Here is a 214-nt window from a genome sequence, read left to right on the forward strand (position 1 = left end):
TTAAAAAAAAAACTTCAGTTTTTGCTATCACCAGGAAAGTCAAAACAATCCTATTGATCTTACAGGCTTATGGTTGATTTGGGGAAAAATTTTGAATCACTCTAATAAAATCATCTCTCCTGGATCTTTCTAAAAAAAAAATATGATGATGATTAACTTTGATTATACCTCATGCCAAAACAAATCAGTAACAGTAATTAGATCAAAATTAATA

General features: G+C 27.6%; 1 protein-coding gene across 1 annotated transcript in view; it reads right to left on the reverse strand.

The window, feature by feature from the left end:
- LOC119586947 (syndetin-like) overlaps positions 1–214 on the reverse strand; it is a gene marked incomplete at its 5' end in the record, with an annotated part of 8406 nt that overhangs the window by 7103 nt on the left and 1089 nt on the right.

Source organism: Penaeus monodon, chromosome 22 (genome assembly GCF_015228065.2).
Source record: "Penaeus monodon isolate SGIC_2016 chromosome 22, NSTDA_Pmon_1, whole genome shotgun sequence".
Lineage (NCBI taxonomy): Eukaryota > Metazoa > Arthropoda > Malacostraca > Decapoda > Penaeidae > Penaeus > Penaeus monodon.